The following is a 12,179-nucleotide window of genomic DNA, read 5'->3' on the forward strand; positions in this document are numbered from 1 at the left end:
CGCATCAATACAAAGGCAAAGGGGCATACATACAAATAACCACACTGTAAAAATTAGGTATGCAAAACAAAAAACTGAGATGGCAAATAAAAACCTCTAACTCTAACGGTTCTTCTGTAAGCAGTCCAACAAAATGTGTGTCATCTCTGGGTGGGGGTTTCTGGATTTATGCCATCAGTTAGTGCTCCATTATAATTCATAATTAAAGACACCAGAAGTGCTAGTACTGATGTCAATTCATGCATTCATTTATACGCCAAGATTACACCATTCATTTTTCATGATCACATCAATATGTATTCATAGTGACATTTTTGATATGTCTAATATTCAACAATTTAAAATAGATATTTTGTCAAAATATACATACACATTTTTTATTAAACTTTTTTAAATACACAGGCCTAGCCTTACTGATTAGGGGCCCAACCTTATACATTTTCCCATTACAATTCATAACATTTTATTAAGAGTCCCTCATAAAGATGTATGAAGTTATCCTCTAGTTCCTATAAGGAGTGAGTCAGTAAACGGTGCCCCAGCGGACCTTGCTTTTATGTCAACCAACAGAGGGTATGTTCCCAGACATATATTGGCCTGGACTCACAAATTAGAAACTTAGGACCATTCCTTAAGAGAGTTACACTTGTAATGTATATAATTCACATCATTCCTGGAATTTGCAAAAATATTTCTCCCATTATGGCCCTAATTCTGAGTTGGTCAGAGATTACTGACCCCTGCGCAAACTCCTGTTTGCACTGTGGTTGGAATTCTGAGTTAGAGGATATTCACCAAACCTGCATTCATTCATACGCCAAGATTACTTACGATACTTTAATACTTTATTCGATAGATATTTATCATAAAAGTACAAACATGCAAAGTACATAAAAACAATCCATCCATAGTACTACAATTACATCCAGAACAGCAAATAGCGAAAAAAGGGACAAAAAATAAAAACAGAATTTAAAACAATGCTTTCTTCATTCATGAGAATGTATATATCACCCAGCAGCCTAGAGCGGATTAACCAGGCACCCGCGAGGTATTTAGCAACCCCACAGATGGTATACATAGAAACAGTATTGGTTAAAATAATACGCAGGGCTGATCTGTGATCCCTTACTCCCAGCTCCCTGCATACAGGTTTCAACCATTTAGCCCTAACGAACTTGTAGGCTGAACAAGCAAATAAAAAATGGCCAAGGGATTCCTCTGGACATTGGCAACCTGGGCAATTTAGATCAAGCCCCCCCCCCCCCCCTTGGCCTTCCACCTTTCCCAAAAAAATTTAAGGGGAAGAGTGCCATATCTTAGTTTCAAGAACAAAGTTCTATCTCTAGGTAGTTGGATAAAATCTAAAAAGGGTTCCAACTTCATAGATGGTTTATGGTCAAGAAAGTTCATCGTTAAAGTTCCCAGGTTTAAGTTATTGGTAACATTGGCCTCAACCCAGTCCCAGTATAATTTCTTTACAATTTGTTTTGCAGGGGGAACTTGTGTGGCTCAGGACTCCCCCAGGCCTATTAATACTACCAGTTTCTTAAGGTTGTTGAGCCACTTTATTTGGTGAGAAACATTTAGGGATATTAACTCGTCCAACTCTTGAGCATATCCGGCTAATTCCTGGGTTCTTCTAAGGCGCACCCAAAATAACAGCGGCCTTAGTTGAACTTTGTCCGAGATTGATTTTTTACCCATATCAAAAAATAATGGTAACAGAGGGGTTGAAACTGGAAGTGAGACTAGATCTCTGATAAACTTATTTTCTGCAGTTGCCAGGACCTTAGTGTTTTCAGCACCCCATAATTCGGAGCCATAGACTGCCGAGGCTAAAGCCTTCCCTTCATAGACTACCAAGGCAGGGGCAACCGGTCTACTAATAGAGAGGCGCCGATTCTTTAGTATGGCACCGGAGACCCTTTTGAGGTTTAGTACCATTTTTGATATATGGGAATCCCAGCTCATGTTGTTGGACAACCTAACCCCTAGATAATCAAATTCATTCACCACCTCTAAAGGGGACCCATACAAAGTAAGACGAACATTCCTAACCTTTCTATTTCGAGATAAAACCCTTAACTTTGTCTTCGAAGTGTTGACCGTTAACCCACGGTCGTTACAGAAGAAGGAGAAGCGGTCAAGCAATTTTTGGAGACCCTTGGGGGTCTTGGACATCAGGAGGGTATCGTCCGCAAAAATAAGTGTGGGGGTTTTCTCCCCGGCAAGGACAGGGGCATCCGCAGGGTCCTCCCTCAAATGGTCCACCACCCCATTTATAAAGAGGGAGAACAGTGTCGGAGCCATCACACATCCCCTGTTGACTGATACCCTCCCTGTCAATTGGCCCTGGCACCCCCAACGTATCCTTGCGTAGTTATCCTCATGGAGTTTGATAACAAATTGCAGCAGGGAACTAGGAAACCCCATGGCTAATAAAACCTCCCATAGCTTGGCGCGTGGGATAACATCAAACGCGGTTTTCAGGTCTATGAAACCCAAGTAAAGACAACCCTAAATAATTGATACTGACTTCCAATAGACCGCGCAAAACCGGAAGACTTGATCCATTGCACCAACATTCCGCCTAAACCCAGCCTGGAAATGGGTTAGAATATCATTATCCATTAGCCATGTCTCAACTCGATTTATAATGACCCTGCCAACTACCTTTTGAATGGTGTCAATTAAACTAATTGGTCTGTAGTTGGCAGGGTCCTCTCTATCACCTTTCTTATAAATCGTGATCACCTCCGCCCCTTTCCATGATTCCGGGACGGGATGGCCTTGCTGGATGAGATTCATTAGATTTGCTATATAGTCTGCCCAAATTTGGGGGTCATGAAGTAGAAGATCCCCTGGCAGGCCATCTGGACCAGCCGCTTTGCCTGGAAGGATATTTAAAATAGCGACCTTGACTTCTCGCAGGGAGAATAAGTTTTCATTACTGGGCAACTCCAAACTAAGGTTGCGCTTATTGCACACTGCTAATGGCAATGGAGGGACTTGATCGCCTTCCTCACAATACAATTTAAAAAATGGGCGTGCCATTGCTGTTCATTAATATGATTTAAAATGGGGTCAACTCCCCTACGGTCTAAAGCATTGATCAATTTCCAGAATGTAGTAGAATTCTTCCCGCTGGCAGCGATCTTAAGCTGCTGCCAATGCTCCTCCTCCCAATTTTTCTTGGCTGAGGCTATTGAACTACGGTACTCCTTTCTAGCCAGTTTCACTGCTATTGGGTCCTTCAATTTTATAGCCAAACCAATGGCTTTCCTCTTTTTCCTACATCCAATGTATACCACGCGTTCGCCTTCAGGGGTCTAAGATCCGCTGGGGGGTTCCCTTGGGTGTTTGAGGAAATACTTTCCTATTTTATCTGTGAAAGTTTGGTACTGGCCCAATAATTTGGGCCCCAGAGAGTGAGCCTCTCCCAGATCCACCGCTGCGAGGCTGGAGGTTTCTGCTTTAACTAAGTCCCCAATACTATTAACTTTCCCCTCTTCACATTTTACCACGTCCCATCTAAGTTTCCGGTTACAATTAGAGGGGAGGACATCCTTGGTGATCAGCTCCATCCCCCCGCTCTTACTAATCCCATTAGCCCAGTTGATTCCCATACATAATGGGTTATGATCGCTATCTGAAGACTGCCTGACCTCCATATCTACTAAACTAGCCTATGAATGAACATCTAAAAAGATGTAATCGATACGTGATGGGCAGCCTATCCTATTATAGGTCATTGCCCCGTTACGATCAGATGTGGTCCGGCCATTTAATGCCCGTAGATTATGTTCCAAAGCCAGTGCGTTCAACTGTATAGCTATGGCAGACCACTTCTTAATAGGGGCCAGTACTAAAGGGGGTATAGTCTGTCTCCAGTCCTCTGAGTTCAAACCCAATACATCCTCGTCATCCAGGGGTTCAAATGTACAGTTAAAATCACCCCCTAACAGGATTTTGGACCTAGGTGGAAGCTCAGACAATTTTACATCAAGCAGCTCAATTGTTTGCGAGGTTAAACCACCCTATACCCCTCTTGCATAAACACAAAACAAATGAACAATACCCCCGTGTGGGCTTTTCAGGGAAATGTGCAAGATATCATTGGATTGGACCTTGTGTGTAATAATAGTACAATTCAAATTCACCTTTACCCAGATGAGCAGACCACCTGAGGGGCGGCCTTTTCCTATGGAAACTGCTGGGACAAAGTATGTAGAGTACCCATTTTTATATTGCGGGGACAAACTCCAAGTTTCCTGAAACATACAAATATGGAAGGAGTCAATTAAGTCATTCCATTCCGGATTTTTTTTTTTTTTTTTGCGAAAACCTTTATTGTACATAAAAACTCAATACAAACATGGGCCTACAACCACCAGGGCCGGCCGCTAATATATACATGGTCATCAACATCAAGGCAGCAACAGGCCCCCTGGGGCTCAGCCAAATTAACAAATTACTGAGTGCACCTCAGAGGCTATCAAGATACATACATTTTAGAAATACAAACAAAGGAAGAAAAAAATAAAATAACACCAAAAAGCAAGGCGGAAACCATCGAAAAAGGGCGTCTAACCACAGCCGGGGGACCACACAATACATACTCCACCCTCGGGTGGTTAATGAGGATGATGAAGGGGGAGGTGGGGGCGACGGGAGAGCCACAACCATCTACAGGTAAAATGTAATAGTCCGGGAACCTCAGGATCAGGGGGACAAGGCAGCATCAGATGTGTCCACGAGGGGGGGCGTGCAGATGTTCCCTCGGTACGCGTTCCACTGACCCCAGATTCTACCCCACGCCCCCGGCTTACCCCGGGCCACATACACGGTCTTCTCTCTGCACATGCACCAGTCCATGTTCTCCTTCCATACTGACACGGTGGGAGGCCGCCGGGAACCCCAAAGCTGAGCGATGTCCCTCTTAGCAATCATGTTCCCAAGGGCCGCCCACCGAGTCTGAGCCGCATTATAGTCATTAGGCTCCCGCACGTTCAGCAAACATCGGCGAACCTCAGGCAACAGAGCGACCCCAGTGACACATTCCATGACAGCATGCACCCGGCGCCAATACTCCGCCACCTCACAGCACTCCCAGAGAACATGGAGAAAAGTGGCGCTGAGCCCACAGCCGCGCCTACAGAGCCCGTCTTCAGAAAAACCCATCAAAACTAAACGAGGGCCCGACACGTAGACACGGTGGAGAATTTTAAGCTGGACAAGACGGAGACGCGCGTGTATAGCCACCTCCTTAGGGGAGGACAGCGCTGACTGCCAATCCTCATCGTCCAGTTCCACCCCATCCCCGATCCACGCCTCCCGAAGACGCACGAGGAGATCCGCCCGAATGTTTATTAGTTTTTTATAGATAAGGGAAATAGTACTGTCGGGCAAGTGACCGTCGAGTATGTGGTCCTCGAGTGGCGAAGATACAGGGACTGCAGTCTCAGCCCCGAAGACCGAGAGCAAGGCGTGCCGAACCTGAACATACCGAAAGAACTCCCTCTCACTCAATTCGTACTCACACTGCAGCGCAGCAAAGGATTTAACCGCACCCTTCACCCAGAGGTCACCTACTCTGCTGATGCTAATCGTGTCCCAACGCTCAAAGCCCTTCGTCGTCCAGAGGCTTCCCAATCTTTCAGACGCAAACAAAGGGGTCGCACACGTCAAACGATCATTCCAGCCCATGGCCACATTCGCAGCCTTCCACAAGCGTACTGCAATCTTAGTGGGACCGGTTAAGTTCCTCCCAGCCGATCTAGAGTAAAGCGCTCTATTAAAGTTGCCGCCAGGCAACAAAAATCTATCCATTTCGAAAGCCGGATTCGGACCAGGTGCGTACGTTGCATGGTTAATAGCAGATAGCTGGGAAGCCCAATAGTACCTCCTGATGTCCGGGAGCGCAATGCCCCCGTCATACCAGGGGAGAGTCAGTTTTGCAAGAGCAATACGTGCACGACCGTCCCAAACAAGTCTCCTTTGTAAGCTCTCCACTTCCCGGAAGTAGGCCGCCGGAATAATATCAAAGGAGTTCTGAAGTGCGTAAAGGAATCGGGGAAGAGACATCATTTTAAAAAGTGCCGCACGACCGAGGGGAGACAAGGGAAGCTTACGCCAACGGGCCACGTCTAACCTCAATCTCCGAAGTGGAGAGAGGAGATTATGTTCGTAGCGGACAGTCGGGTCCAATGAGACGTACACCCCCAGGTACGTAAAGCCGGAGTGGGACGCCTTAATGAGAAAACGAGAAGGCAGGAGAGGAAAGCCACCGGATATAGCATAGACACAAGATTTGGACCAGTTAATGATCAAACCAGAGAAGTTATTGAAAATGTCAATAAAAAGAATTAAAAAAAAAAAAATGATCAAACCAGAGTTCTTGCCGAAGGAAGTGAGGATGTCAAAGAGCACATTGAGTGACTTACGTGGTGAGGTGAGGTACAAAAGAATGTCGTCCGCATACAACGAAACACGATCCTCGAAGCCAGGGGCCCACTGGATCCCTCTTATCGAAGGTTCCCAACGAAGCCAAGCAGCAAGCGGTTCCAAAGCCAAAGCGAAGAGCAGGGGAGACAACGGACACCCCTGCCTAGTGCCCCTCCCAAGAACGAAAGGCCGGGAAACCCTCCCATTAACGACAACCTGTGCCAACGGAGCAGCGTATAAGAGTTTAACCCAACTAATAAATCCCGCCCCGAAGCCAAACTTTGCCAGGGCGGCCCAAAGATACGGCCATTCTATCGTATCAAAGGCCATCGTGGCGTCCAAGGAAACCAAGATGGCCGGCTCTGAAAGATATTCCGCCCTTGCAAGTACGCCATGTAGGCGCCGCAAGTTAAGGGCCGTATTCCGGTGCGGGATAAAACCGGATTGGTCCGGATGCACCAGATCACAAATAACAGTAAGCAGGCGGTTAGCAAGAACCTTGGCAAGGATTTTCGGCTCGGCGTTCAACAGAGAAATAGGCCTGTACGAGGCGCAACGGTCCCGAGGCTTACCGTCCTTGGGAATCACGACTATAGTGGCCAGACGTTGGTCATCAGGGAGAGAACCAAGTTCAAGCGACTCCGAAAACATACGACGGAGAAATGGCGCAATTTTATCCGGTTGCAGTTTATAGAGTTTATAGAGTTCAATCGGGAGTCCGTTGGGGCTCATAGCCTTGCCTGAGCGAAGGAAACGAATCGCGGTAGCAATCTCGTCGACCGATAATGGGGCATCTATCTGCTCACGCTCATCCACCGACAGGCAGGGCAAAGCAATATCCTTCAACAAGTGACGAGAGACAGCCTCATCTCTAGCAGACACCGGGGAGTACACAGCACTGAAGTAGTCAGCAAAACACTCCACAATCTCACCAGGGTCAGTCACACTCACTCCCTCCGACGTCTGAAGCACGGGGACCACTCGATTCACTCTCTCCTTCTTATCAAGCCAAGCAATCAATTTACCCGCCTTATTCCCAGCATCATACAGTCTACCCTGCTGTTCCCTATACATTGTCCGAGCAGCATCCGTAACAAGGGACTTATATTCGAACTGTTTCAGGCTGAGGGCGTGGAGCCCGTCCTGAGTGACACCCGTCTCCAAGGCAGCCTCCAACCCCGATATCTCAGCCTCCAACGCAACCACCACCCCGTTCTTAGCTTTCTTGGCCTCCACGATCAGGGATAGGGCGTGTCCTCGGAGAACCGTTTTGAAAGCCTCCCACAAGGACACCGAGGACAAGACGGACCCCTCATTCTCAAGAAAATACTGTTCAAGCGACTTAATGAGACCCTTGCGAATCTTGGGGTCACGCAGGTACCAGGGGTTAATGGGGGCGATCCACCCGGCGGATCGCATCCCGGTATCGAAGAGGAGCCACAATGGGGAATGATCGGAAATGCCCCGGGCCAGGTGCTTAACCTCCCGGACCCGGGTGGTCTGGGCCGCGGGCATAAGAAAATAATCTAGTCTGGAGAGACTCCCGTGGGCCCCGGAGTGGAATGTGTACTGACTCTGTGTCGGATGTATCAACCTCCAGCAGTCCACTAGACCGAAAGTGTCCAAGAACCCGCCGAGCGACGCCTGGGCAGCAGAGAGGGCTCTGGGAGGGTAACGATCCAACTCGCCAGAAATCACGGAATTAAAATCCCCACCCACAAGCAAGAGACTATCAGGAAGTTCAAGTAACATACGACCCACATCCGAGAAAGTGGAGGTCTGGAGGCCCGGGGGAACATAGACCGAAACCAATGAAAGAGTCTGCCCCTCCCACCGTCCAGTCAAGGACGCATAGCGCCCTCTATCATCAAGAGTGACTTTGTCAATCTCAAGCAGGAGGGAAGATCGCAGCAAGATGCCCACCCCTCTGGATCCAGTGGTGAAGCCAGAATGTGCAACCAGTCGGTAGCCCCCCCTGTTCATAGCATGACATACATTGCCCACCAAGTGCGTCTCTTGAAGAAATACCACATCAGGGGCCAATCGGCGCAAATATTGCAACACAACCCCACGTTTGATACGGTCCCCCAATCCATTGACGTTCCAAGACATCAGTTTCAACCCGTCCCCCCCCATCCCAACACAAGAAGCTGGAGTCCCCGGGCACGCAGCCAGACACCTGAAACTGAAAGGGAACAAACATACCGCCTTGAAAAGAAAAAACACACAACCCAACAACCACTGCCACCCTCCCACCCCCACACCATGGCAACTCCCCCCACCCTGCACCCCTGCGGACTATACAGCCCCCCCAACTTGCAGTGTGCCTGTCGCCCTAACAATCCCATGCTACAAAAAGACCCTAGAGGAGGAAAGGGACCCGTCCCCGCCCGCACCCAAACGAAACATTAATAGACAAAATATACAATTGAAGTAGAACCTGGCTGGGCGCAGAAGGAAATGTCAAAGTGGAGGACCAAGAATCATGCCTGCAGAGGCCCTCCGCCCTCGGCACCGCCAGTACGCCCAGGTCGTTCGCCCCGGTCCGGCAGGGAATGCAACCAGTCACTCACGGTGTCAGGGCGTTCAAAAAAGATAGTCCGATCTTCATATTCCACACGAAGCCTGGCAGGGAAAAGCATAGAGTATTTGAGTTCCAGATCTCGAAGACGGCGCTTCACCCCCTGAAAGCCCATTCTCTGTTTCTGAACGAGTTGGGTGAAGTCCGGAAAGAGGTTAACGGAGGAATTCTCATATTTAACTGGGCCGTGCACCCTCGAGGCCTGCAGGATCGCATCCCGGTCTCTGTAATTGAAAAGTTTTGCAATGATAGGCCTAGGGGGAGCTCCTGGTCGAGGCCTGCCGCCCGGGACACGATGGGCACGCTCCACGGCGAAGAACTTGCTCAGGCCTGAAGGAGCAAGATGATTGAGGATGAGATCTTCGACCATGAGGTCCACCGGACGATTGTCGAAAGTCTCCGGTACACCTATGACGCGGATATTGTTGCGTCGTGCCCGACCTTCGAAATCCTCCAGCCGCCGGGACATAGTGTCGTTTGCCGACTTTAGATCGCCAAGAGTTGCCTGGAGGTCTGATACATCCGTAACAAGAGTGGATGTCCTCAAGTCCAGCGACTGAACCCTCTCGTTAGTCTTAGAGAGATCTGCCCGAATTAACGTAACATCAATGGCAACCGTGTAAATTTTACGGGCTAGAGCCTCGTACTGCTGGGCGATGGTCTCCCTTATGCCGTTGATGGCGCCCATAACGTCCTGTAGCGACAATTCCGTGGGGACGGACGGGCCACCACCGGAGTCCTCCACGACGGCACTTGCTGGCCCGGGGGACCCTTTACCCTGGGTATAACGATCCATGATGTTACTCTGGACTGGTCCCCCACGCTGGGATGTCTTGGCCCTCCGTTTCTCGGGATCCCCCTTGCCCGCCATATTGAGCGATGCTCACCGGAGGGGTCCGCCCGGACCAATAGCACAGGGGCGCCAGCAGATCAGACACAGGCTGTCCTAGAGCCCGCTCGGAAGAGTTGAGAAAAAGGCACAAATCAGTCCAGTACAAAGGCCGGAGGACGCCCCAGCCGCGCGAAGTAGCTCCTCGATCAGGCCATGCAGAAGTGCAAAAGCGAAACTGAAAGTGGGGGCGCGGTCATTGGCAAGGCTCCGATGCCGTTGTTGTTCAACTACTCCCCGGCCCCACAGTTCACCAAAGCACCGGGCACAGTTTCCAGGTGGGCCTCCAAAATGCAAGACGCTGTATTTCAGGTCTCCCAAGTCCGATTTACGTTCTGAAAAGAGTTATGGATTCAGCCAAGGTTCATCTTCCAGAATCCGTCCACAAATCCAGGATAAGTTGCGAGGAGCGGCAAGGGTCCGGGGAGCCCTGTGCTCACGCGACCATCTTGGATGCGCGCGAAGCTCCTCCCCCCATTCCGGATTTTCAAGATTTTTCCTGAGCCCTGCTATGTTCCAAGAAAGGATGTTAATCGAAGAGAGTACTACAGTTGGTGCAACGGGTGTGGCTGTTGGACTACAATCCAATTCACCCCTGCTAGGGCAACCATTATCCATAAACACTTGAACCCCCGTTCCAATTGGAGTTACAGCCCGTGGTAACCCTACCTCCTCCCATATAACCTCTTGGCCAGAGTGCTGGATCGAATGTCAATCAACTGCTTCCAGGCCACTGAAGCGATTGAAACAGGGTAATGGAGGGGGGTTATGCTGATGACCATGCCATTCCCCTTGAAACTGAGTAGAACCAAAAGGGGGCCTACCTACTCTCCTGTGTACTGTGCTCCACCCTCCATCTTCACCCGCATCCCACTGGTTAGAATTATAATCCATAAAAGGCTCCTCTGTCATCCCCCTTCTTGTGTAATTTTGAGTTTTTAACCAGCTCCACCTATTACTGCGGTGATCTGCAAGCATATAGAAATAGGAGAGGGGTTTAACTAAGATTGAAGAGTTGTTATTACATGGGGGCCCAGCACGGATATATGCCACCGTACGCGAGTCCTCAAATGTTACAACAACGCAGTCGCCCTGGAGATTTTTTTTATTCTCACCCACCCATGGTGCTCTCTCCACCATAAGCAAATTACTGCGAATGTTAGGTGGAAGTGGGTAGTTTCTATCTAACCAATGGCAAACTTTGTTTTTGAGAGCCCAAAAGGATTCTGTTGATGAGGGGGCAAGCTCGGGGACACCTGTTAGAACTATTACAAAGGAGTGGGCATCAGGAGGTAAATTAATATTCCGGCGTATCTTAGGATTCGCTGGAAGAGATAAAAGGGGTTTGGGAGCAGGAATAATGGGACCATTTACTTTCTGTGATTTACTGGGTGCCTTGGAGGGCAACTTAGTAGTACTATTTGTATTACCCTTAGGTGGTATTTTTGGTGGACACTTTGGAGGGGGAGGGTTCTTCCCTGCTGGTTGTTTAATAGACAGAGGCAGTTTGATGCCAGCCAGTGCTGGTCCACCAATTGCCTTTTGGGCAGAAACTTTGGGTCTGGCTTTTAACTCCAGATTTAGAGCCTGTAGTTGATGTTCAATACCCTGTAGTCTAGTCTCCATGGGAGACAGTAAGGATTTAATGAGCTCAGATATGGAGCTCATAAATATACCGTTCCGGTCTTCGGCCCCCTCAGAAGATTCATCCAGACTACTCTCAAGGAGACTTGCTAAACTATAAATTGAGGCTGTATCGTCGGGAATACCCAATGGTATCGGGTGTGAAGCACGATGCGCCTCAGCTCTTCCTCCACTATTATCTATGGTATCCACATTAGCCCTCCCCACCTCTGGCCCACAAGAAGTGCTAACAGAGTCATTGAGGCCTCCTGCCCCATCAACTATAACTACTAAATCAGCACTGTCCTTACTAGATATTAGGGAGCATTTGGGAATGGCACCCTCCCTTAAACCCCTTTGTGCAAGTGTTTTATCATGGTCGTCGATAGCTAACGAGGAAGCCATGGGAGAGGTAAGAGGGGCTACTGGTGGGGGCATCAAAAAAGCAGAGTCCAGGGGTACAGATTGACTGGTACTGATGGAATGGGTTGCAGGTATAGACTGAATGGGGTTTGGTTGGTGAGTGCATTGGGCTTTACTTGGTGTGCGCGCAGAGGCTATGAGGCCTAGAGATGATCTTCTCGCTTGTGCGAGATCCTGTGACACCCTTCTTTCCATGAGGGCAATCCCCTCATCAAT

General features: G+C 48.8%; 1 protein-coding gene across 1 annotated transcript in view; it reads right to left on the reverse strand.

Moving 5' to 3' along the window:
- The window catches only part of TCTN2 (tectonic family member 2), a 251,876-nt gene that overhangs the window by 154,481 nt on the left and 85,216 nt on the right, over positions 1–12,179 (reverse strand). The window lies entirely within an intron of this gene.

This window comes from Triturus cristatus, chromosome 11 (assembly GCF_964204655.1).
Source record: "Triturus cristatus chromosome 11, aTriCri1.1, whole genome shotgun sequence".
Classification (NCBI taxonomy): Eukaryota; Metazoa; Chordata; class Amphibia; order Caudata; family Salamandridae; genus Triturus; species Triturus cristatus.